Source organism: Leucoraja erinacea, unplaced genomic scaffold, assembly GCF_028641065.1.
Source record: "Leucoraja erinacea ecotype New England unplaced genomic scaffold, Leri_hhj_1 Leri_545S, whole genome shotgun sequence".
Taxonomy (NCBI): domain Eukaryota; kingdom Metazoa; phylum Chordata; class Chondrichthyes; order Rajiformes; family Rajidae; genus Leucoraja; species Leucoraja erinaceus.
In genome coordinates, this window is record NW_026576449.1 from 30,079 (window position 1) to 57,582 (window position 27,504).

The 27,504-nt window shown below is 40.6% G+C and overlaps 1 pseudogene; it reads right to left on the minus strand.

Annotated features, from left to right (window-relative positions):
- Window positions 1-3,715: 3,715 nt before the first annotated feature.
- LOC129694109 (kinesin-like protein KIF20B) overlaps window positions 3,716-27,504 on the minus strand; it is a 31,262-nt pseudogene continuing 7,473 nt past the window's right edge.

Genomic DNA, 27,504 nt, shown 5'->3' on the forward strand with positions numbered 1-27,504 from the left:
TGCAGGAAAAATGTTCCCAATGTTGGGCGAGTCCAGAACCAGGGGCCAGTCTTAGAATAAAGGGCAGGTCATTTAAGACTGAGGTGAGAAGAAACTTTTTCACCCAGGGAGTTGTGAATTTATGGAATTCCCTGCCACAGAGGGCAGTGGAGGCCAAATCATTGGATAGATTTAAGAGAGAGTTAGATAGAGGTCTATGGGCTAGTGGAGTCAAAGGATATTGGGAGAAGGCATGCAGGGGTTATTGATAGGGGATGATCAGCCATGATCACAATGAATGGCGGTGCTGGCTCGAAGGGCTGGAATGGCCTCCTCCTGCACCTATTTTCTACGTTTCTATGAAGAGCTCACTATTTTCATTTCCATAGATGTACCTGATCTGCTGAATGTTTCCAGTACCAAGTGTGCAAGAAAAGGCAGGATTTCTTTCTGTGGTGCCCTATCCAATATTTTAATTCATAAATATTATTTTTAATATTTTGAATAGAAAGAGTCTGCACTCAAGGGAAGTGAAAACTATTGGAGCTTGATAGGTGATGCGGTTATTAGCAAAGAATTAGGAAGATGTTAGAAGCAGAAGATTAAAGTTGAAAAAGAGTTATGTGGAATTGCTCGAATTAAAAGGAATAGTCAATACATAAAGTAAAATTTGGAATATTGTTCCTATTTAGTTTATTTTGCAAGAGAAAATATGAACTGATTTTTTATGTTCAAACATAGGAATTAGGCCAATATTTTCTTTTTTTTCAGTTCAAGTAATTGGAAACTTACAGGCGGAGAATGATGTTACACTATTTGTATCTGAACACTAGGATGGCACCTTTTATTGTTTAGAAAAAAAATGTTATTCAATTAAATTTTCGGTGAAACACTGGAATCATGTGGAGGAACTGTGAAGGTCAAGAAAATGTATTAATGCTGCAGTAAAAATTTAAGCCATTTAATATGTCGCCGTTATTTTCAGGCTAAATATATCATTCTATAACAGATTTTACATATATATCAGCGTGGCTCAGTTAAAGCACATCCTTCCCTTGCAATGTAAAGAGACATTATTGCAATCATGAATGAAAGTTATAAACAATGATATGGCATGAACATGTTAGTAACATTAACAAGCTTCTTAGAATTTAATAGGTAGACATACCTTCTCTGCAATGTTGATAATGGAGGGAGATGCATTGTGTATATTTTTAGATACAACCGTATATTTCTTGTTTTCACAATCATTATCATTCTGAGTACAAAAGAAAGGTAAAAGGTTATAGAAATATTAAGCATGAGCTCCATTTCCCTAAGAAAGGAAATGACCAGAAGAGGATAAGAAGAGGAAACCGGAGCACCCGGAGAAAACCCACGAGGTCACAGGGAGTGTGCTATTCCATACAGACAGCAAGCATAAACCAGGATTGAACCAGAGTCTCTGGCACGAAGGCAGCGGCTCTACTGCTTCTTCACTGTGCCGCCACTCTAATTAATATTTATCAAATATCTAAGTCAACTAACAACTCAAAAAATCTGTAACTACCAATGATCAGTAGTGAACAATTACAAATCCATGTACCTTACTAAAATCCCAACATTTTAATGCAATTTTGATTATGTGTGCCCTCTTGTGAAAGATGGAGGTTGGGCAAGGAACAGGGGAACAGATATGTAGACAGATTCCAGTAAACGTCCTGGAGTTGTCATAGTGGTGCCTTTAGCTTACCCAAAATTGTCTGGAATGGATTTGATGTAAAAAACTTAGATAGAGCAGAATTTGTAAAGTTAATCCCGAGGGTTTTCCAAAGCAGTATGTGGACAATCTAACTAAAGGGGGGACCTGGTGTGGGGAAACTAGCCTAGCCAGGTGACTGGTGTTGCAATGGAAGAGCATTTTAGGGACAGTGATTAAAACTCCATTAGTTTTAAAATTGTTTTGAATAGGGATAAGTCTGGACTTTGGGGGAAGGAAGATTGGAGTAAAACAGATTACAACGTTATTAGGCAGGAGCCAAGTTGAGTAATTTGGGAGCCGTTGTTATTGAGCAACTCCACACCTGAATTGTTTAACAGCTAGTTTTTCCAAGTTCAGGTTAAGGATCCAATGAGGAGGGAAAAGTATGGTAGGGTAAGAAGAGATTCTTAGATTACCAGAGATTGTAAATTTAGTCAAAAAGAAAAAAAGTAAGGGTTCAGAAGATTAAATTCCATAAGACCTTTGAGGAATGCAAAGCAAGTATAAAAGCTCAAATAGGTGATTACAAGGGTCAAAAGTGACCATGATATATCTTTGGCCAGATGGATGAAAGAAAATGGCAAGGGTTTTTATACTTACATTAAAAACAAGAGGGTAAGCAGGGTTGGACTGCTGAAGTATAAAGAAGAGAATTTGTGCTTAAAGGCACAAGGTAATAAATGACTACATTGCATTGGTATTCAGACCTGAAAGACAGCAATATCAGTGTGGAGAACACTCATATGAGAGTACAGACTGAGATCAAGGAGGTGAGGTTGGGACTCTTGAAGACCATGAAGGTGGATAATTCTCCAGGGTCTGAAGGATCAGTCACAGATTAAGACAGAAGATTCCAGAGGCCTTGACAAAAATCTTTGCAACTTCACTGGCACAGGTGACATAGTTATTCAAAGGCATAGAGATTACATTTAGTTCATTCCCTCTTCTTTGACAACAGTATATTGCATTAAATGTTATTGTCAACGTGGTATCCTTGGTAAAGGCTGCTACAGAGAGGCAATGGGCAAGGCTGTTCATATTTGGGAGAAATTAACAATGATGGAAAATAATAATAATATTTTGAATGGATGAACACAAGGGGAAACATACTTTGAAAATGAAAAATAGCTTAAAAAAATTGAATGCTATTTCATGTAAGGTAAAATGTCCAATAAGTGCCACATTCCTTTTTATACTGACAATACAATAATGCAATTAATAATATTAATAATAATAAATTTTATTTATGGGCGCCTTTCAAGAGTCTCAAGGACACCTTACAAAAATTTAGCAGGTAGAGGAAAAACATGTAAGGGGAATGAAATAAATAGTAGAGACATGATTAGTACACAAAGTAAAGACAGAATTCAATACAAAACACAATACGAGGCAATTAATGCACAGATGAAAAGGGAGGGGGACGTGGGGCTAAGGATAGGCAGAGGTGAAGAGATGGGTCTTGAGGTGGGACTGGAAGATGGTGCAGGACACAGAATTGCGGATCAGTTGGGGGAGGGAGTTCCAGAGCCTGGGAGCTGCCCTGGAGGAGGCTCTGTCCCCAAAACTGCGGAGGTTGGACTTGTGGATGGAGAGGAGACCGGCTGATGTGGATCTGAGGGACCGTGAGGGTTGGTAGGGGGAGAGGAGGTCAGTGATATATGGGGGGGCCAGATGGTGGAGGGCTTTGTAGGTGAGGATCAGGATTTTGTAGTTGATCCGGTGGGAGATGGGAAGCCAGTGAAGTTGTTTGAGGACTGGAGTGATGTGATGCCAGGATTTGGTGTGGGTAATGAGTCGGGCGGCTGCGTTCTGGACCAGTTGGAGTCGGTTGATGTAGGTGGAGCTGATGCCAAGGAGAAGTGAGTTGCAGTAGTTCAGTCGGGAGGAGATGAAGGCATGGATGAGTCTTTCAGCAGCGGGAGGTGTGAGAGAGGGCCTGAGTTTGGCAATGTTGCGGAGATGAAAGAAGGAGCTTTTAATGACATGGCGGATGTGAGGCTCAAGGGAGAGGGTGGAATCAAAGATCACGCCAAGGTTACGGGCCTGGGGAGATGGGGAGACAGTGGTGCCGTCGATGGTGAGAGTGGGATTATTGATTTTGCCCACTGTGGCTTTGGAGCCTATGAGGAGGAATTCTGTCTTATCGCTGTTGAGGAAATTATGTTGCATCCAGATTTTTTTTTTAATGCCGCCTGTCCAAACACATGAACATTGTCCAAAGTATGTTGTCCTCCTTAAAGCAAAGCAATCGTTTTAAAAGGAAAATTTGAAAAATAGGAAAGCTATAGTAACAAAATTCTAAATGAAAATTACAAATATTGAGGAGTTGGTTAATGCTGCAAACATTTTCTGTTTGTTGTTAATAGGGTAACAATATTACAATGTAACTATACTTTCAAATAAATAATGATTTTGTTCTCATCAAATTTACTTATTTAGTTATCAGTTTATTTGATGATAGTCACATTTGTTCACCAAAAGATAGTGTTCTATTTAATTCTAGCCGACTAAGGGAAATAATTTCTCGTATTTTGAATTACAAATTAAAGCGTGACTAAGTTATAATTAGGTTTCTCTCAGGAAACAAAAACTTTTCACATGGTGACTCTGGAAGATAAATAGTAGCTGGTGCTTTAGATATTTGTCCCATACAAACATTCAGTGTACAAAACACCAGCTATTCTGATGCACTCATTGTAGTAACAAGATGCAGATGGTAAATCGTAGGATATAATATCCAATTGTTTTTTGTTTCCTACTGTTGATTCATTAGTCATAAGTAAGCTTCCCTCGCAATCTGTACCAGAACCTCAGGAAGCATTACAGCTTCACTAAAATTCTCTACTAGTATTGTCAGGGTTCCGTTATTTGGCTCAACAAATTGGAATTGTAGTCCTTAGAGTATAAAAATTGAAGGGACCATTTTTTTCGGCAACCTACGGCCCATAACCCGAAATCATCCGGCCCACAGGCATATTTTTTTTCCAATTAGTTGTCTCGACCTGGGATCTGTAGCCAGCCCCGGGAATGCGAGCTGATCTGGGAACTGCAGCTGGTCCCGGGAACGCGAGCCGACCTGGTAACTGCAGCCAGTCCCGGGGGGTAAGCAAGCTGATCTGGGAACTGCAGCTCGTCCCGTGGCACGTAGGTGACCTGGGAACTGCAGAAAACGAATTGAAAAACATGGGAAAACTAATGCGAAAAACAACACCAAGTTTGGGAGGCGGTCAGTGCGTCAAGCAGCATCTGCAGAGGGAATTGGACAGGTGACATCTTTGGAGTGGGGCACTTCTTCAGAAGAACTTTATACCTGGTTGAGATTTGTTATTTGAGGACGGAAAGGCTAAGTAAACTGTATCCTTTTAGAGTTGATGGCAACTTCCCACACTTGAACTGGAAGATAAATCAGACTAAGACTTGAAAGGCTTTTGAACATTTAAATAGAACACTGGATTATGGATAATCAACAATCCCAATTAGTCAAGGGAATTATAATTGAAATAGCTATCTATTTTGCTGAAGAAATTTCTACTACTTTAGTCAGCAATACTAATTTGTACCTTGTAAGTACCAGCTACTGAGGGTTTCTTTGGAGATTTTTTTTTCCAGCAGGCTGACATCATACCACTCTTGAAGAGTAATAGTGAAATGACAAGAATTAAAACATAAAACTGTGTAAGATCAGTACCCACAGCTTCTGTAGGTTCAATGAAAAATATCCTGTTTGGTTAATCTGCTCAAACCTTCACATAAAGTCAGTTGAAGGCATACGGCCTTGGCAGCAGGCAATTTTAATTTGTAATGATCCTCATGAATCCTGCAAAAGTGTTTTACAATCTATTTGTGGTCCACAAACAGTGATACAGTAACCAAAGGTACACAAACATGCTGGAGAAACTCAGCGGGTGCAGCAGCATCTATGGAGCGAAGGAAATAGGCGACGTTTCGGGCCGAAACCCTTCTTCAGACTGATGGGGTGGTGGGGGGGAGAAGGAAGGAAAAAAGGGAAGAGGAGGAGGCGGGGGGATGGGAGGAGACAGCTCGAGGGTTAAGGAAGGGGAGGAGACAGCAAGGGCTAGCAAAACTGAGAGAATTCAACGTTCATGCCATCCGGACGCAAGCAGCCCAGGCGGAATATGAGGTGCTGTTCCTCCAATTTCCGGTGTTGCTCACTCTGGCAATGGAGGAGACCCAGGACAGAGAGGTCGGATTGGGAATGGGAGGGGGAGTTGAAATGCTGAGCCACCGGGAGTTCAGGTAGGTTATTGCGGACTGAGCGGAGGTGTTCGGCGAAACGATCGCCCAACCTCCGCCTAGTACAGTAACCAAATGTTGGTTGTGAATGAGTATTAGACAGTACACTGAGGGAGAGTAACCAATCTTCAGTTCTACAAAAGGATGACAGCCTAGAATTTGTACACTACTCTTTAGTTGTTGTCTTTTGGACTCAGAGCTGGGTTTGGTATTTGGCATGGATGTAACATGAAGTAGAAATACAATAAAATAACATAACTATTTTACCTCTTCCATTGCAAAGCTTTTTCTTTTTCGATTGTTCGATCTGGGTATCTTCACACTGATCAAATTGCCACTTGCTTCTTTCACTGACAACTTGTTTGGTTGAAGAGGTGTAAATTGAATCTCCAGTTCAGGTTTTGGAAATCTACTTGTTTTTGTTCCATTTTCGGTTGAAACTTCTGAAGAATCTAGGATTGTTTCAGGCTAACCAACAGATTAAAACAAATTAATAACATTAGATGATTCATTTAAATTCAAGATTATATATCTATATATAAAAATCATAAAATAATGCAACTATTTAACCACATGATCGTTCTTAAGACCTGAATGTGAGATTAGCACCTAATGTTAACATCTGGAAATTATATGAAAATCGGGCAAATTTGAAATATTGCCACATATTGCCAGCAGCCTTACAAATGGGGTAATGGCTTCCTAATCACAAGTTCTAGCTGTCAGACCAATAGAGGCAATTCCAGCAGATATAAAATCAAAGAGGACAAAGTGCACTACTGGCTGGTTATTGCAAATGTATAAAATGTGCATGTAAACATTGTAACAAGCATTGTATAAAATGCTGTAAGTGCTTTGGGTCAGGGAAATATTTTTGGATAACACAGAGCACTTCTCTGAAGATAGGCACAAAATGATGGAGAAACTCAGAAGGTCAGGTAGCATCTCTGTAGAAAACATGGTGTTTTTGGGCCGAGACCTTTCTTCTGACGTTCTAACTTAATATTTTCTGCTAGATCCATATGCAAGAATTTGCATTTCTTGACAGCCCACTTGTTCAGAATAAAGAATTGTCGAGTTGGCATTACATCATCAGTGTGCATGTATTATAAAAGTGTTTTTCTAAATCAAATCAGAGCAGGTATACATAATATTCCTTCTCACCTCCACTGGGTACTCTTTTGCAGATGCCGCCTTGAGTTGTTTAATTTCTTCATCCTTCTGTTTATTGTTATAATAAGATTGCCGAGCTGCACCTCTAACTCCCTTACTAAGCTATCTCTATCTTCTCACCACTTCAGCATTTCCCTTTCCTTCTTAATCATTTCAGATGTTAGGTTTTCCTGAAAGAAAAAAAGGATTTGAAATTAATGAATTATTCCAAATAATCTGAATATCTGTGTAAGAAAGAACTAAATCAAAGGTAGACACAAAATGCTGAAGTAACTCAGCAGGTGAGGCAGCGTCTCTGGAGAGAAGGAATGGGCGACGTTTCGGGTCGAGACCCTTCTTCAGACTGGTATTCCGAATCAGAATATCAATCTGAATATCTGTCCTATTTAATGTACACAGTTACCATTTATATAAGAACTTGTCCTCCACAGCTGACAAATTAGTTTAGTAATTCTTGTGAAGATTTGGACATCCCATTCAAAATGAACAGCGATTATTTAGTAAACAAATAAGGGGCCATGAACAGCAATTAAAATAAATGGCTAATTAAACTGTTTTGGTGGTTAAACTCAGAAATAATTAGCATCAATTGAACTACTCAGCTCTTACTCAAATAGCTCATCTGATCTTTTATATTCATCTCAAAGTGCATAGAAAACTTTCCTTTAACACATCCAAAGAATAAAGCGCAAGTTTTCATTCTTACTTCCATAAAGGCATTAACTTAAATAAACTCACACTAAGTTAGGACTTGAATCTATAACTGAGTGCTACCAATCAAGCTCCATGCAACTTAAAATGTCTTCCCTGAGCAATGTTTGGAGTTTAAAATAGTGTATTGTAACTCATCTCCTGAAAGAAAAACCTTTCACAACATTTTTTCACATATTTTACCATCAAAAAAGTCCTTGGAATAGGATGAAGAAGGTTAATGGATCTCAGCTCTTGCGTAAGAGCCAGTTGACGTTGCTGGTCTTCTTGAAGATTACAAGTACAGAAATTGCCAGTGCACTAAAAAGGAATCAAATAATTTTATGGGAACTGTGGGCAACATAGTGAAGCAGCGCTGCCTCACAGCAACAGAGACGAGAGTTCAATGCTGAATACGGATGCTGTCTGTGTGGAGGTTGTAGGTTAATTGACCTTGGTAAATTCCCTCTCATGTGTATGATGCAAAACTGGGATAACATAGAACTAGTGTGCGGGTGATAGATGGGCTGAAGAGCCTGTTTACACGCTGCATCTCTAAACTAAACTTTGCATGTTTTTTAATTCATATTATAGCAATTCAGTTCCTCACTGGTCCAACTCAAGGTAACAGTTTAGTAGAATATAGAATTACAAAAAGAACAGAACTCAAATTTGAGTATATATGAGCGGCAGAGTGGCACAGCTGTAGAGCCACTGCTTCACAGTGCCAGAGATCTGGTTTCGATCCTGACCTTGGGTGCTGTCTGTGTGGAGTTTGCATTCTCCCTGTGATCACATGGGTTTCCTCTGGGTGCTCGGTTTGTATATTAATTGGCCTCTGCAAATTGCCCCTTGTGTGTAGGAAGTGAATGAGAAAGTGGGATAACATAGAACTAATGTGAATGGGTTTGATCAATGGTTGGTGGGCCGAATGGGCCTGTTTCCATGCATAGTAAAAAAAAAATGTTTTAAAGAGCATAAATGGACAAAAAAGAGCAAGACAGATTCTATCGAGTATTTTGACAGAATTTCAAAGTAAACTGATAACTTCTGGGAGAAGATATATAGAAAGTGGAAAAACAGAAGGCATATTTTTATAGAAAGTGGAAAAGCAGAAGGCATACTTTTATAGCTTTTAATTTCCCTCGTGCTCCCCAAGGAATAATGGAATTTTAAAACTTGGTGAGAAAAGCGATACAAGACATTGTTATTGGTTTACACCAGCATCAAATAATAGAACAATTATTTTTAAAACCATTTCATGTTTTGATTTTAAAATATAAATCTTGTAGTTGAAAAAACCTTGGAACTTCATAACATTTATTAAATCTGAAGACTGTCCTTACCATTTCTGACTGCAATTTAGAATAATGTTCTCTTTCTTCTGTCCATTTTCTCATTTCCTTATTGCGCTGATCTTCTGCTTCCTTTGCTTGCTTAAAGAGAAGCTTCTTCTCATTGAGCCATTTCTCCCGATTACATTGCTGGTTATTTTCCATGTCCTAAAGAAATTGGTTTTGTTTTACTTGATTTCAGTGCATTATAATGTTAAAGCATCACTATCATGACTTATATGCTCAAAAACCCTCTGTTGCAAATAATTAACATAGAAAATTACTCTTAATATTCAAAGACACAATTACGTTTTCTGGAGTATTCATTGTAAGTGTCCTACATTCATAATCATAATAACTGCTCGATCCAGTTCTACAGTATAGGTCAATGGGATCTGCCAGTTTTCCATCAACTGAAGATAACATGTCTTTTATAAGTTACTTATTTTGACTTACTTATGACTAGGAGATCAATCAGTTAGATAAAGAAAGAGCAGTTTCCTTAAATTATTTAGAAAATGAAGGAACAGGTGTTCCTTCATTTAAGGCAAGGTGGATAGTGTGAGCTGGCAAAAGGTTGGACTGGAAAAGAGTACATTTTCTTCCCAGGTGAGGAGTAAATGGACCTCCTTTAATTTTTTACATTCCATCTAAATGACTTGCAGTCCTTCAGCAGCGTATTGAAAATCTTCAGTGCAGGACTGGAACCACAATCGCTTGACTGGACAGCATTGATTTAATTAGAAAACTCACCAATAATTGCTTTTTCAAAACTTCAATTTCTTCTTGAAATTGTGCTTTTCCGGAATTAACACCTTGATGTGCATTTTCCACTGTCTGTTCAAGTGTATCGCATTTCTTCTCAAATTCTTTTGCTTGGCGCCTCCATATATCCAATTCTAGAGAGGGAAAACAATATATTTGTTCTTGAAAATATCCAGTTCCTGTGTTCAATAGAACTTTATAAGGCACTAGTGGTGATCTTTCAGGAATCACTGGAGTCAGGAGTGGTTCCAGAGGATTGGAAAATTGCAAATGTTAATCCACAGTTCAAGAGAAGCAAAAGAGGGGAAACTATACTGACCTCAGTGGTTAGCCTGACCTCAGTGTTTGATAATACTTTAGAATCCATTATAAAGGATGATGTTACCGAGTACTTAGAAGCACATAATAAAATAGGCCAAAGTTATGGTTATGTGAAGGGGAGATCTTGCTTGACAAACCTGTTGGAATTCTTTAAGGAAGTAAATAGTAGGTAGGATAGACAAAGGAGAGTCTGTGGATGTTGCCCAGCTGGATTTTCAGATGGGCTTTGATAAGGTGCCACACCTGATGCTGCTAAAGAAGATGAGACCGATTAGAGCAAAGATACTAGCGTGGATAGAAGATTGGCTGAAGTGAAGCAGGCAAAGAATGGAAAATAAACAGGGGGGGGGGGGAAGGGAGGCAGATTCTTGATTATTAAGGGTGTCAGGGTTAAGGGGAGAAGCCAGGAGGATGGGTGGAGAGGGAAAGATAAATAAGCCATGTTTGAATGGCAGGGTAGACTTTATGGAATGAATGACTCCTATGGCATGAATAGCAAAACTCAAAACACGAATTTGAAATGTTCTTAGTCAGGCTACAGAATTCTCAATAGTTTAAATTGGTAGAAACTAGATGTAATAAACATCTGATGACTCCTGCAGGCTTCTGCTATGCTTTAGTTTCAAAGATTTAGCAAATGAACACAAGGCCAGGAGGAGAGAGAGAGAGTCAGGGTCTGGCCCACCGCGCCTTCACGATCGGCTGCGGGACATGCCCCCGGGGCACAAAGGTGGACGGGCGAGGAGAGGAATGTCTGTTCACTGGTCGATCCACCGTCCATGGAAGGCGATGGCTGGAGGTCCGCAGTAGCTTGGGGCTTGCCTGGACCATGCAAAGCTCATTAGACTGAGGGTGCAGACTGGACTTTCAAAATGGCGCCAAAAACCTGCACCTCGTGCATGCGTGCTCCGCAAACTATTACTGTACACTTTGCTCATTGGGGATTTACTAGGGGAAGGCAATATTTTGCTGGACTGTAAGAATTTCACACTACGTTTGCACATGAGAATAAAAGCACCTTTGAACATTTAATGGAAACCACAAACAAGTATAATTTTGATCGTCTCATGGTTTAATCTCTGATACCCATCTGCAAAAATAGTTTGCAGCTTAGTACACACAAGGGATTGCAGATGCTCTTTTCCAAAAAAGACAAAGTGCTGAAGTAACTCAGTGGTTCAGGCAGCATCTTTGGAGAACATAGATAAGCAATGATTCAGGTCAGAACCCTTCTCCAAACTGAAGAAGGACCCCAACGTAAAATGTCACCTATCCATGTCCTCCAGAAATGCTCCTTGACCCACTCAGTTACTCCAGCACTTTGTGTTTTTCAGTGTGCAGCGTTGTTCTCTTTTGCTTATGTACTGATACGTTTGGTTAACACAAGAGTACTTTGTGGGCAGCAACCAGATAGTCATAAATGAACAATCACCTGCATTAAGTTCTTCAATCTCTTTCAACTTGACTTCAAGCAACTCATCCTGTTCAGTTTGCGTTTGCTCTTGTTCAGTTAATGTGCTTTTCATATCTTGAATTATTCTCTCTTTGTCTTGAAGTTCTAGATATGAAATGGAACAATCAAGAACAAATTCACATTAAACAGATTTTGAACTCCAACGCTCAAAAATGATTATTCAATCATTCCAGGGATCAAAAGCGGCATTAATGCCATGAAGGGCAAAACTTGCGGAATGAAGACATCTAGTTGACAAACCATCCAAAAATGCAAAGCTTTCACTATAGCTTTTAAACATTCAGGTAGCAGTGACATCATGAATACCATGTTTAAAATATTGCTTTGTCACTTCCAAACAAAACAAGTTCCCATTCCTAGTGAAAGCGAGCCACACCATCCATGTTTAAATACAACTCAAGATCAACTTATGCCTTCTAGTTGAGAATCAGGATGTCTGAAACTTACCAACTGAATCTCCAGTGATAAACATCGGAAACATTTTCTGGTACATGCAGACACAACAGGTAATACTAAACCATTGTATTACCTTTAGGAAAAAAATCACTTGAACAAGGGGTAATGCTGGACAATTTAAAACAAGGCCATAGTAGCGACCAAACACCAGCTCAACAATTGAAACATATTCCACGTCAGAAGCACACATCCATCATATTGCTGCCTCAGCACTGCTTCACAGAGAATGTCTGTTCCACCCGTTTCCACATAACCAATGATCTGTCAGAAGAATTATATCTTAAGATATAGTCCAAGGATCTGATGTCTTTGCACATTATCAAATGCGCAATGAAGAGGTAGCAAAACATCCCAAGAAACTTCACAACACCAAGTTCAAGAAGATGGCATTAAGAGAACTTGCTCAAATTGATTGGAGTCGGTGGTCTGTGGGCAAACGAACGTCTGGAAAGTGGGATGTGATGTGATGACAAGAGTTCAGGGCATGCATGATACTGTAAAGCGCAAGGTGGTGTAAGTAAGTTTGGATGATGAGAGAAATTGAGCAGCTTGGCAGGAAAAGGAGGCTGCATGGGGCAGGTGCTTAATGAGCATTTCTCCTGTTTTCTCCTGCGGACAGGAAGGCACTACAACGGGTGGTGAAAACCGCGCAGCACATCATCGGTGCCCCGCTCCCTGCCATGGATGCCCTCCATCGAAAACGGTGTCTGAGACGGGCTGGGAAGATCATCAAAGGCCCCTCACACCCCAACCATGGACTGTTTGCCCTCCTCCCATCAGGGAGGCGGTACAGGGGCCACAGGTCACGTACTAGTAGGATGAGGAACAGCTTCTACAACAACACAGTCACATTGCTGAACTCCCGCCGATAGATTTCTCCGGTCCCTCCGTCCCCATTGTTTAATTATTCTGTATTTCTTGATTATTCTGTATCTTCTCTCTTTCTATTTTTTTTTTTCTTTATGTACAACTACTACGGACTGACGCAAAACTGCATTTCGTTGTACTCATACTTGTATTTGTGCGATGACATTAAAGTTGAATTGAATTGAATTTTATTGTGGAGAAGGACATGAAGTTGAATTCTCTGCTCCAGAGGGCGGTGGAGGCAGGTTCTCTGGATGCTTTCAAGAGAGAGCTAGATAGGGCTCTTAAAAATAGCAGTCAGGGGATATGGGGAGAAGGCAGGAACGGGGTACTGATTGGGGATGATCAGCCATGCTCACATTGAATGGCGGTGCTGGCACGAAGGGCCAAATAGCCTACTCCTGCACCTATTGTCTATTGAAGTATATTGAGGATTGACTGAGATATACAGATGAGGTGCCAGAAGACTAGAGGGCTAATGTTGTGTCTCTATTTAAGAAGGGCTGCAAAGATAAGCCTGGGAACTACTGACCAGTGAGTTTAACATCTGCAGTCGGCAAGTTAGCAAAGAGGGTTCGGAGGGATGAGATCTATGCACATCTGGATAGACAGGGGCTGATTAGGGATAGTCAGCATGATTTTGTACGTGGGAGAGTGTCTCACAACTTTGATTTGAGTTTCCTGAAGGTTGATGAGGGCTGAGCCATAGGCATTGTCTATATGGATTTAAGCAAGGCATTTGATAAGGTTCCACATGGTCGGCTTCTCTGGAACATTAGATTGCATGGGATCCAAGGATAGCTCGGCGACTGGATAGAAAATTAGTTTCATGAAAAGAAACAAAGGCTGTTTTTCAGATGACAGACCTGTGACTAGTGGTATGCCTCAGGGATCAGTGCTGGGTTCATTGCTGTTTGTGGTGTATTTCAATGATTTGGATGAAAATGTACAAGGCAAAGCAAGTTTGCAGATGATACTAAAGAGGGTGGTAAGGCAGATAGCGAAGAGAGAGAGATAGAGAGAGTACAGAGTACAGAGAGATAGAGAGAGTACAGAGGAGATTTACTAGAATGTTGCCTGGGTTTCAGCAACTAAGTTACAGAGAAAGGTTGAACAAGTTAGGGCTTTATTCTTTGGAGCGCAGAAGGTTAAGGGGGGGACTTGATAGAGGTTTTTAAAATGATGAGAGGGATAGACAGAGTTGACGTGGAAAAGCTTTTCCCACTGAGAGTAGGGAAGATTCAAACAAGGGGACATGACATGAGAATTAAGGGACTGAAGTTTAGGGGTAACATGAGGGGGAACTTCTTTACTCAGAGAGTGGTAGCTGTGTGGAATGAGCTTCCAGTGAAGGTGGTGGAGGCAGGTTCGTTTTTATCATTTAAAAATAAATTGGATAGTTATATGGATGGGAAGGGAATGGAGGGTTATGGTCTGAGCGCAGGTATATGGGACTAGGGGAGATTATGTGTTCGGCATGGACTAGAAGGGTTGAGATGGCCTGTTTCCGTGCTGTAATTGTTATATGGTTATATATGGTTATAGTAACGTAGATAGTAAGTTATTATAACTTAGAGCAGGGTAATTTTGTTTGAGCATGTAGGCAGACCAATGGTTAATGGAGTTTTGGGATGTTTTGCTACCTCTTCATTGTGCATTTGATAATGTGCAAAGACATCAGATCCTTGGACTATATCTTAAGATATAATTCTTCTGACAAATCATTGGTTATGTGGAAACGGGTGGAACAGACATTCTCCCCGAAGAACCGGCAGTGTTTTTGATGCAGATATGGGGGTATAAATTTTCCACATCCTCAACGTTCCAAATGGTCCCGTTTCAGAAAATCCCACTCGCAAGCTGATTTAAATGGCCATTAATTTACAGGTATTAAACATTAAATTCCTTCCATTTGGCCTATAACCCATGATAATGAAATTAAAAAATTATGTTATATTCTGAATTCTTGTGTGAATGTTATTTGGACTCTTAGGCTATTTAAAATGTTAATCTATTCTTACGAAATGGATAGATGTTTAGATCTAGTAATTGAATTTTGTAATTAGCTACAATTAGGTAATTAACTAATTATACGCTTTAACTTCGTCATCTAAGTAAGATTGTTTCATATTTGTTTCAGAATGCTTCAATCTATAATAACTGAACATTTCTTTCAGTTCTCTTAAATCTTTGAGAAAGTTATCAGCCTTTAAATGTTCTCGATCACAGCTTTTGTGTTAAGTCAATGAAAAAGCAATAGGGAACAAGATGCCAATTTCCAAGTATGAAAATGGCCATAAATGTTTTAATACTGAAGATATGAAAGTGAATTAGGTGCCAAATTAAACTTCTTTTTATGCTTTATCTGATGCGATAAATTAAAGACTTGATTTTTAAAATCTCAAAATTTTGTACCATTGCTACAGTATATGTATGAGATATCAAGGGAAGATAGACAGTGGTCAGAAGATCAAACACAATAAATGGAAAAGCCACATTGCAAACATCACAGTATAGAGATTAAAGGAAGAACCAGTGGGGGGCTAGTAGAAAGCAATTTGTTCCACTTTACTATCGCTCAAATACTGATGCTCAAAGGGGAGGATTTTGTCAGAGGTGCAGAGTCAAATTAGAATCCATTTGGTATGTTAGCAACCCCCCAAAAAAAACCTTTAATACTGTCATCACCTCCTCACACGGGTTTCTATCAAAGCTAAGATGGTGAAGCAATCATCCACAAATCAATGTTTAAGAAGGAACTGCAGATGCTGGAACAATCAAAGATAGACAAAAATGCTGGAGAAGCTCAGCGGGTGAGGCAGCATCTATGGAGCGAAGGAATAGGTGACGTTTCAGGTCAAGATCCTTCTTCAGACTGATGAGTGGATGGGTGGGGGGGAGAAGAAAGGAAGAGCTGGAGAAAGTGGGCTGTGGGAGAGCTGGGAAGGGGAAGGGAAAGAGGGAGAAAGCAAGGACTAATTTCAGGGAGTCATTGCTTTCTCCCTCTTTCCCCTCCCATTCCCAGCTCTCCCACAGCCCACTTTCTCCGCCTCTTCCATGCTTCTTCCCCCATCCCCCCACCCCCCACCAGTCTGAAGAAGGTTCTCGACCCGAAACGTCACCCATTCCTTTGTTCCATAGATGCTGCCTCACACGCTGAGTTTATCCAGCATTTTTGTCTACCATCCACAAATCAATGATTGTTGATTAAATTATGGGACAATCTTCTAAACATTTAAACTGCGTTCAAAAATAAATTCTGTACAAAATCCTTAGTATCCACATAAAAGCAGATGTTATTAAAAAATCTCACAATTATTTTCAATTTCTTGAAATACCTTTGGAAGTAGTCTGTAAAAGACGTGCAGTTTCTTCTATCTTAATATCAGCAGGTATGGTGCTTGGATCAGGTGTCATTTTGTTTCCTTTCTTTGAGCCCTACATGTCAAAGCATCATTATTAAAGCAATGCAGAAATCAAATAAACGTGTTGTGTAGAACATTCTGTAAAATCTGATTATATTGTTGTGTAAATTGAATCATGAAACATGTAATGACATGATAGTGAAATTACAAACACATTCAAGGCCTCTGTGTAACCCCCCCCCCCTTCCATCCCAATAAATACTGATCACTCAAATTACAAACACATTCAATGCCTCTGCGTAACCCCCCCCTTCCCTCCCAATAAATACTGATCACTCAAATCTTAAAACAAAAAAAAAGATTACTTACTAACAGAACTCTGGGATCACACTAACCTGCTGTTCCCTCACTTGGCATAGTCTTACTCTCGTCTAAGAGCTTTTCCAGTTTTCTTAAAGCAGCCTCTTTCTCATCCAAAGTGATCATTAGCATTTTGATCTTTTTCACGTTAGCTTCATTACTGCACACCTAAAGCCATTACGTTTAAAATATCATTAATGGTTTAAAACGTCTATTTAACCATTGAACTGAAAGCAACATTTGCAAAAGATTGACCTATTAATATGATACAACCAGAGAAATTACCATAAATTTACAGAATGCCATCCTAAAACTGGATGGTCAAACTCGGAAAGCTATGTGAAGACAACTGATGAGTAATACCAGGACACAACTTTATGTGCAGTACACTAAATCTTAACTCAGTTTATTATTGTCGCATATACTGAGGCACAGTAAAGAGCTTTAGTCTACGTATGAAATTAGGTCTTAAAAAAAAAGCATTGTTTTGCCACCTTCACGGTGGCTGTTTAGCAAGAATTTATGAGTACATGAAGTGGCTTGAGGAATCTTGGCAAGGCTTTGTGGAAAACAAACTATTTGGTTAGGAAAGAACTGCAGATGCTGGTTTAAATCAAAGGTAGACAAAATGCTGGAGTAACTCAGCGGGACAGGCAGCATCTCTGGAGAGAAGGAATGGGTGACATTTTGGGTCGAGACCCTTCTTCAGACTAATCTATTTGCTTAATGGACTTCAGGACTCAAGAATCAGATCTAAGAATGGGTCTGAACCTTCAAGAAAATTAACTGAATTATTAATACAAATGGCTTTGCTATTTTCCAACTGGATAGAAATCATATATTAATCATATATTTTAAATAATGTGAAGGAAACACATTCAGAGATTTTTTTACCTCTTTCTCAGATTTCCTTGACATAAGAAATCGCAAGACCTGCTCCAGCATTCAAATCTGATCATGTCTGATCTAGTTAATTTCCACTTTCCCAAGATCCAATAACCCTCAGTTCCTTTATGCTCCAGAAATGTACCCAAGCTTTGAAAATACATACATCTAAACATTTAGAACAATATTTAAACAAAGCACACCTTTTTAAATTGTTGAATCATTCGCTCTTTAGTCTCAAGCTCCTGAATCATTTGATTCTTTAATCTCTCAAGTTCTGAAACTTTATTTCTCAGGGATTTTTCTTCTTCCCGCTTCGTGGAAATCTGAAAAATTGAGAAAAACGCCTGAAATAAAAACTTCCCTTTAATATCAATAGCCTTAAATAACAATAAACAAGGCAACGTCTCACTTTCTTCCTCTGAAATGTTAAGCCCCAGTTTCAGCACTGCTTGTCTACTGACTGCAGAGGCTCATGTTCCATTCCACTCTGCCAATTTATGTGATTTCCCAGTAAGTTTCACAAGATCCACGTGTTAATACTTTTCTCTGCATCAAGTGACAGCAAATTTTGAATTTCAACACAAACTTGATGAAAGCTCTTCTCTATCAATTTTTTTTAATGTGCTGCTGAAAAAGTCCATTAATTTAATGTGAACTTGTCAAATTTCCCCAACACTTTTGCTGGTAAATATGTCCATTAACATTTCCCAAGGTAGACCTGGCATAGAAGCACCAATTCAGTGTGTCTGGAGAGATGTGGGAAGGGAAGCTCCAAAATAGTACTAAATACAACATTTAAACAACAATTATTTGTGTAAACCATTTAGTTTAAGTGTAGTTATGTATTCAACGCTTTCAGTTTAATTTATATTCATTAAAAAATAATAAATTCAATACTTGATCACTTTCTAGTTTATGAATAACAAACCTATGCCAAAATGAACATTTGGGCAAATGTAGTAGCTGATGGCAGAGGTAGTGGTAGAAGGGGGTCACGGCTTAGTTAGCAGTCAGGGATTCAGCAGTTTTGTGAGTGGGCCGAGCACTATTATTTTCCCCCTCCCATCAACCATGAAATAGTTTGCTGGGCCTCACCAATAGGAGTGGTTCAGTTTGGGAGCACAAACTGACAAACTCACAAATGTAACTCAGCTGTTGAAAATCACAAGGCAAAAATCACGAGGCAAACTAAAGGGAATTATAGGTTAGTTAGTCTGATTGGTAAAACTTTCCATTCCATTATTAAGGATGGTGGTCAGCAGGGTTTTGCGAATCTGCTGGAATTCTTTGAGGAAGTAAATAGTAGGATAGATAAAAGGACAGTCAGTGGACATTGTTTACTTGGATTTTCAAAAGGCCTTTGATAAGGTTCCACAAGTGAGGCTGCTGAACAAGATAGGAGCCCATGGTATTACAGGCAAGGTACTAAATGGATAGACAATTGGCAGAAGGCAAAGAATGGGAATAAAGGGGGACTTTCTGGGTGGCTGCCAATGACCAGGGGTCAGTGATGGACCCGTTACTTTTGATGTTATATGTTAATGATCTGGAGGAGGGAATTGATGGCTTTGTGGCCACGTTTGTGGATGATATGAAGATAGGTGGAGGAGCAGGTAATGTTGAAGAAGCAGGGAGGGTGGTGCAAAAGGACTTGGACAGGTTGAGAGAGTGGGCAAAGAGATGGCAAATGGAATACATTGTAGCAAACTGTGGAGACATGCATTTTGTTAGTTGGAGTAAAGGCATAGACTATTTTCTGAATGGGGAGAGAATCCGAAATAGGGGAACTACAAAAATTGTTCATACCAGAAGGTAGTACATCTGTGGATAACAAGGGAAATCAGGGATAGTATCAAAGCGAAGGATGATGCGTACAAATTAGCCAGAAAAAGCAGCATACCGGAGGACTGGGAGAAATTCAGAGACCAGCAGAGGAGGACAAAGGGCTTAATTAGGAAAGGGAAAATAGATTATGAAAGAAAACTGGCAGGGAACATAAAAACTGACTGCAAAAGTTTTTATAGATATGTGAAAAGAAAGAGATTAGTTAAAACAAATGTAGGTCCCTTGCAGTCAGAAACAGGTGAATTGATCACGGGGAACAAGGATATGGCGGACCAATTGAATAACTACTTTGGTTCCGTCTTCACTAAGGAAGATATAAATAATTTGCCGGAAATAGCAGGGGTCAAAGGAGTTGGAGGAATTGAGTGAAATCCAGGTTAGCCGGGAAGTGGTGTTGGGTAAATTGAATGGATTAAAGGCCGATAAATCCCCAGGGCCAGATAGGCTGCATCCCAGAGTACTTAAGGAAGTAGCTCCAGAAATAGTGGATGCATTAGTAATAATCTTTCAAAACTCTTTAGATTCTGGAGTAGTTCCTGAAGATTGGCGGGTAGCAAACGTAACCCCACTTTTTAAGAAGGGAGGGAGAGAGAAAATGGGGAATTACAGACCAGTTAGTCTAACATCGGTAGTGGGGAAACTGCTAGAGTCAGTTATTAAAGATGGGATAGCAGCACATTTGGAAAGTGGTGAAATCATTGGACAAAGTTAGCATGGATTTACGAAAGGTAAATCATGTCTGACGAATCTTATAGAATTTTTCGAGGATGTAACTAGATTCAGATTCAATTTTAATTGTCATTGTCAGTGTACAGTACAGAGACAACGAAATGCATTTAGCATCTCCCTTGAAGAGCGACATAGCAAACGATTTGAATAAAAAAAAAATAATAATAAGTGTCCGGGGGGGGGGGGGGGGGGGGGGTGATTGGCAGTCACCGAGGTACGTTGTTTAGTAGAGTGACAGCCGCCGGAAAGAAGCTGTTCCTCGACCTGCTGGTTCGGCAACGGAGAGACCTGTAGCGCCTCCCGGATGGTAGGAGGGTAAACAGTCCACTGTTGGGGTGAGAGCAGTCCTTGGCGATGCTGAGCGCCCTCCGCAGACAGCGCTTGCTTTGGACAGACTCAATGGAGGGGAACGTGGGAACCAGTGATGCGTTGGGCAATTTTCACCACCCTCTGCAGTGCCTTCCGGTCGGAGACAGAGCAGTTGCCATACCATACTGTGATGCAGTTGGTAAGGATGCTCTCGATGGTGCAGCGGTAGAAGTTCACCAGGATCTGAGGAGACAGATGGACCTTCTTCAGTCTCCTCAGGAAGAAGAGACGCTGATGAGCCTTCTTGATCAGAGTAGAGGTATTGTGGGTCCAAGAGAGGTCATCGGAGATGTTGACTCCCAGGAACCTGAAGCTAGAAACACGTTCCACCTCCGTCCCGTTAATGTGGATGGGGGTGTGCGTGCCACCTCTGGACTTCCTGAAGTCTACAATGAGCTCCTTGGTCTTCTTGGAGTTAAGGGCCAGGTTGTTGTCAGCGCACCATGCTGCTAAGTGCTAACTAGTAGCGTGGATAGGGGAGAACCAGTGGATGTGGTGTATCTGGACTTCCAGAAGGCTTTCGACAAGGTCCCACATAAGAGATTAGTATACAAACTTAAAGCACAAGGCATTGGGGGTTCAGTATTGATGTGGATAGAGAAATGGCTGGCAAACAGGAAGCAAAGAGTAGGAGTAAATGGGTCCTTTTCACAATGGCAGACAGTGACTAGTGGGGTACCGCAAGGCTCAGTGCTGGGACCCCAGCTATTTACAATATATATTAATGATCTGGATGAGGGAATTGAAGGCAATATCTCCAAGTTTGCGGATGACACTAAGCTGGGGGGCAGTGTTAGCTGTGAGGAGGATGCTAGGAGACTGCAAGGTGACTTGGATAGGCTGGGTGAGTGGGCAAATGTTTGGCAGATGCAGTATAATGTGGATAAATGTGAGGTTATCCATTTTGGTGGCAAAAACGGGAAAGCAGACTATAATCTAAATGGTGGCCGATTGGGAAAGGGGGAGATGCAGCGAGACCTGGGTGTCATGGTACACCAGTCATTGAAGGTAGGTATGCAGGTGCAGCAGGCAGTAAAGAAAGCGAATGGTATGTTAGCTTTCATTGCAAAAGGATTTGAGTATAGGAGCAGGGAGGTTCTACTGCAGTTGTACAGGGTCTTGGTGAGACCACACCTGGAGTATTGCGTACAGTTTTGGTCTCCAAATCTGAGGAAGGACATTATTGCCATAGAGGGAGTGCAGAGACGGTTCACCAGACTGATTCCTGGGATGTCAGGACTGTCTTATGAAGAAAGACTGGATAGACATGGTTTATACTCTAGAATTTAGGAGATTGGGAGGGGATCTTATAGAAACTTACAAAATTCTTAAGGGGTTGGACAGGCTAGATGCAGGGAGATTGTTCCCGATGTTAGGGAAGTCCAGGACAAGGGGTCACAGCTTAAGGATAAGGGGGAAATCCTTTAAAACCGAGATGAGAAGAACTTTTTTCACACAGAGATTGGTGAATCTCTGGAACTCTCTGCCACAGAGGGTAGTTGAGGCCAGTTCATTGGCTATATTTAAGAGGGAGTTAGATGTGGCCCTTGTGGCTAAGGGGATCAGGGGGGGTATGGAGAGAAGGCAGGTACGGGATACTGAGTTGGATGATCAGCCATGATCATATTGAATGGCGGTGCAGGCTCGAAGGGCCGAATGGCCTACTCCTGCACCTAATTTCTATGTTTCTATGTTTCTAAAGGGCCATGCAAGATTCCCAAAAGGTTAATTTGCAGTTTGAGACAGCGGTAAGGAAGGCAAATGCAATTCCAGCATTAATTTAGGGGGACGCAAGCAAGGATGTAATACCGAGGCTTTATCAGGTGCTGGTGAGGTCAAATTTGGAATATTGTGGGTAGATTTGGGCCATTCAACCCAATGAATTCCACAGATTCACCATCATCACGCTTCATCTCCCTTCTAAAGGTATGTCCTTTTATTCTGTGGCTGTGTCTGTGGTCCTAGACTCCTGCACAAGTGGAAACACCCTCTCTACATGGGCTTCTCATCATTCAGTGAGTTTTAATGAGATAACCCCTCATCCTCCTAGACTCCAGAATGTACAGGCCCAGAGCCGTCAAATGTTCATCATACGTTAACACAAATCTTTTCCAGGATCACTTTCGTAAACCTCCTTTGGGTCCTTCCCACCTACGCCAGTACATCCCACCTTAGTTATGGGACACAAAACTGCTCACAATACACAAATGTGGTCTGACCAGTGGCCTATAAAGCCGTGCATTTATAATCTAGTCCTCTCAAAATGAATGCGACCATTGCATTTGCCTTCCGTACTACCGATTCAACATACAAATTCACCTTTTTTTAATCCTGCACCAGCACTCCCAAGTTCCTTTGTACCTCCGATTTCTGAATCACTCTTCCCATTTAGGAAATAGTCTATGCCTTATTCCTAATACCACAGTGCATCACCATACACTTTGCAATACTGTATTCCATCTGCCACTACTTTGCCCACTCGCTCAACCTGTCCAAATCCTTCTGCAGATCCCACTTTACACTATATGTCACTCCACCTATCTCCGCATCATCTGCAAACTGTGCCATAAAGACGTCAATTGAATCATTCAAATCATTAATATACAACATGAAAAGTAGCGGACCAAACTCAGAGCCTTGCAGAACACCACTAGCGCCGGAATCCAACCAGAAAAATCTCCCTTCATTCCTACTCTTTTTGCCTTCTGCCATTCAGACAATCTTCTATCCATGCTAGCATCTTCCCTCTAATATCTGAAGAAGTATGTGCTGGCATTGGGAGAGGGTCCAGAGAAGGTTTACAAGGATGAACCTGGGGATGAATGGGTTAACGTATGAGAAGTATTTGAAGTGCTCTGGGCTTGTACTTGTTGAACGTTAGAAGGAGAAAGGGGTATCTCATTGAAAGCCAGTGATAATGAAAGGCCTAGATAGAGTGGACATGGAAAGGATGTATCCCGTAATGGGAGAGTCTAGCACCAGTCTCAGAATAAAAGGACATAACTTCAAAATGGAGATGAGAGACAATTTCTTTATTCAGAGGATGGTGATTCTATGGAATTTCTTGTCATTTATGGTTGTAGAGGCCAAGAATTTGGCTATTTTTAAGGCAGAGATTGATAGTCTCTTCATTAGTACAGGTGTCAAAGGTTAAGTGAAGAGAGACGAATGGAATTGAGAGCAAAAAAAGATAGATCGGCCATGCTTGAATGACGGAATAGACTCGGTGGGATGAATGGCCTAATTCTGCTCCTATGTCTTATGGTCAAGGACCACAACATGGTAATAAATATTTTGGACACAGATCATCAATGAATGCAAATGGCTAAAACTCTGGTGCATTAGCTTTCCAGACCAGTAGGTAAAACCATTAAATAATATAATCTCAATTAAAGTATGCAACTACTAATCTAATGACACTAATGTCAATTGGCTTTGGAACAAACCATATTAGAAATAACACTGAATTAAAGCAGACAACATTTTTGGAATGTTGGAACAGAAAATCTCATGACAGCAGTATTAAAGTGCAACAATTCTATAGACCCAAACTAGTAATGGTGTACATTAAATATTTAAAGATGCAATCTGTATAGACAATCAAACTATTATTTGTAAATTTGTTCACCTTCATTAAAGATTCCTTCATATATGTTATTTGTTCACAATTTTGGATACTGAAATTGCACATTGATCTTGAATTTACATTTCAGGTTTTCAGCAGAGATTGGTTTTTTAAAAAATGGTTAACAATTAGACTCACGTCTGTCTCTACCCATTGGATTTGTTTCTTGGCATCCACATATTTTTCCTTGAATTCTCTGTATTCCTCATCTTTTCTGTTCAGGTCATCTGAAAGTTTTTGACATTTTGAGGCACTCTCATCAAGTTCACTTCTCAGCATTTAGTAGACACAAAAATACAAAATTATATTACAATTAAAATATGGTAGCAAAAGAAGAATTTTAGATATAACCAAATTAATCAAAGATTAACATACATCTGCCTGCTATTTATAGAGGGCAAGTGCAAATGGATCAAGAGAGATTTTAACTTGAATACCTTTCATATCAAGTTGTTATACAGCAAGGTTACATGGAAATATTCATAATAGATTCTACAAGTTCTGGATTTGAATCAAGTCGATTCATCAGTACAGAAAGGAATGAATATTCTATGCCATGTTCAATGTTATCATCAGATAGTAAGTACAAAAATGACAATATTACTGGCTCTTACATAGAGTAATGCAGCAACACTAACAATAAAATTGCATGTTGGGTTGGCACCACTGGATGGCTTGCATGACATCTGCTCCAGAGTCTGAGAAATTGCAAGAATGGCAGCCAACCCATTTTCCAATGCCCATTCTTGTTATATTTGATGCTTCCTCTTATCTTTCCACCATCAGACCATGTACCCACACTGCACCCATTTCCTACTACCACCCTTGGCACAATTCACCTACTGGGCTGGGGTCTCGCTGGTTGACGAAGCCCGCGGCCAACGTCCCATGGGTCTGCAGAGCTGGCGACTGTGGCTCGGATCACGGAAGAATCCGGAGAGGACCTGGTGGCGATAGTGGAGAGGTCGGCATGGCGGTCGATGATGGAGCCGACCGACAGACGAGGACGCACCACGTGGGAGTGAGGACGCCGCTGCTGAGGGAAGGAACAAAGGAGGACCTGGTGTGGGGGGACTGTCGTGAGGGAGGGGGAAGAACAATGGACAATGGAGGACCCGGCGTGAGTGGACCGCCGTGAGGGGGAGAACAAAGAGGGGCCTGGAGCAGGAGTACTTTGTAACTTTGCGAGCACCCTTCAAATTTGCACACCTTGGGTAGGCAAGCAAAGTCACATGTGACAATAAAATATTTAATTTAATTCAAATTTTTAAATCAACTAAAAAGATTAAATCGAATTCAAAGAACTATCTCTGATTCCGTAGCTCCATTCAAATGCACCTATGAGTGACAGCTCCCTGCAAAGATGCTTATGATGAGTGGATCTGGGTAGGTGATAGGAAGTGGGGATGGCCAGGAAGATGTTCAGATGAAGTGGTGGGGGGCAGTGAGGAGTGGTAGGAAGAGCCAAGCAGATGATGGAGGTTTAAACAGATGATGGGATACACTGACTGGGTCAATGCTAGGGGTCTGACAGGTGATTATGATCAGGGAGATGTAGGGGTTTAGGAATTGGGATGATGGTGGGTGTGCAAGGCAAGTCTGAGGATATTTGAGCAGATAAAATGATGGTTATGGGAGGTTGCTGGAGGACGGAAATAGCTGTGGACAGCGCAGACCTTTATTGATATAGTTTTGGGTGATGTTGTAGTACAGGGAAATGGATCCCTTGTGGGATGAATAATACCTTGTGTGTTACATCGCAACATTCCAATTGTGGTTTTTCCTCAGTCCCCCGACCACTCTCCACCCCCCCACCTTTCTCCCACGTACTCCTGGTGCGATCTTCCTTTGGGGTGCCAAATCCACCTGTTTGCAAAGACCTTTGACCCTATTCTTTCCATTTTCCCCCATTACTATACCCAACACCACAAGAAACTGCAGAGTTGTGGATCACACGATTTAATTACGTTTAAAGTTAGTGATGTTATTGTTGTTCCAAAGTAATACTCATTACTCTCATCAAAAGCCATTCTTGAGAATTGGATGACCATCTGTAGAATTTTGAGAACTACATTTACCAAATAATGTATTTCATAATACTTACTTTTTAAATTCTAAATGTTTACTCTCCAGTTCTTCTACCTTTTTGGATATTTTTTCTTCTGCAGCACACCTGTTTTCTTTTTCTTGTCTGACTTCTTTCTCAAGTCTAACTTCCTGAGATTTGACATTTAGTTTAAGATCATCAACATATTTGTCCAAGTCAAGACATTTCTTTTCCCTGCATTTCAAACTATTTTGCAGTTCATCAATCAATCTCCCCCTCTCCTTCAATTGCTCTTCACATCTGGTTAAATTGTCTTTATTCTTTGAGATTTCCAACTCTCGAGCTTCCATTATACATTGATAATTTTTAACCTCTTTCTCAAGTTCTGCAGTATTTTCTTTTCTTTGTATTAGCACTTGCATTTTATTTTCAGTCTCTTTGAAATGTGTTTTCAACTCTTGAAATTGGGCATCTTTTTCCTGAAGCAACTTCTGAGTTATAGTTTCATTTCCTTTCAGTTCAGTACATTCGGTTTGAAGGTCTTCCCTTTGCTTCTTCAATGACTTGAGTTCTTCATCCAATTCTTGAATTAGCTGTTTTTTTTGGGAAGACGATTGAATTTCAACCTCACGTTCCCTCTGCAGTCTTTCAATTGTCTTATGGAAGGGACTACTGTCTCGTCTTTCCATCACAGCCTTTGCCTGATCTAGTTCTTGAGCAAGTATGGATATTTGTTTCTATAGAGATTCAATTTCTGTTGTTTTCTTCAGAATATCTTTCTTTGTGTTTTCCAGGAGATCCTTTGTATGTTTCAGTTCTAAAGCACACCATTCTGATTCTGATAGATGTCAGTCGATAGTCTATCTACTGGGATGGAGACGGTGAGGTGAGGAAAGGGGAAGGAGGAGTCGGAGATGGTCCAGGTGAATGTGTTGGCTGGGTGGATGTTGGTGGTGAAGTTAATAAAGTCTGTGATTTCTGCATGGGTGCAGGAGGTAGCACCGATGCAGTCATCAATGTAACGGAGATAGAGTTCGGGGATAGGGCCAGTGTACGCCTGGACCAGGGATTGTTCAACGTACCCTACAAAGAGGCAGGCAGAGCTGGGGCCCAGGCGAGTGCACATAGCTACGCCTTGGACTTGGAGGAAGTGGGAAGAGTCAAAGGAGAAGTTGTTGAGGGTGAGGACTATGTGGAGTAGAGTTTTAGTAGAGGGAAAATG